We start from the raw sequence: 491 nt of genomic DNA, 5'->3' as shown, positions 1-491 counted from the left end.
CGCCGCGCCGTCACAGCAGAAGGTGCTGAAGCCGGCTGCTGGCAAACGAGCCGCCCTAAGTTTCTGTCTGGCAGCCTGTTGCACAGCTCTGGGACCAACAAAGCAGCGTTTTGACTGCCGTCTTAAATTCACACCTTGGCTTCGATAGAGTGTATTTTTCTTACGGAATTCGACCAGCAGCAGAGGGTCCTGTGGTGCAGATCTTTTCGAATGAGTCCTAAGGGCACTGCTAAAGCCTTTTCACTCTGCATCTAGTATATTCTGTTTGTAGAGCCTGTTTTTTGGTCGTTAGCAGTGCAGATTCGGATTCTCCCCGGTCAGGCTGAGTTTATGCTTCCCAGATAGCATCAGAAGTAATTAACTTTCAGAGCCAGGCTGACAGCAGGTGACACCTGTGCGCCTCTTTACTGAAAGTGGGAATTTAGCAGCCGTTTCAGCTGACGAGAAGCTGTGAGGGCAGCTCCATTCCTTTTCACTGCTGTTGCAGGGTT

Source organism: Meleagris gallopavo, chromosome 14 (assembly GCF_000146605.3).
Source record: "Meleagris gallopavo isolate NT-WF06-2002-E0010 breed Aviagen turkey brand Nicholas breeding stock chromosome 14, Turkey_5.1, whole genome shotgun sequence".
In the NCBI taxonomy this organism is placed as follows: domain Eukaryota; kingdom Metazoa; phylum Chordata; class Aves; order Galliformes; family Phasianidae; genus Meleagris; species Meleagris gallopavo.
Note: the sequence above shows the minus strand (reverse complement) of the source record.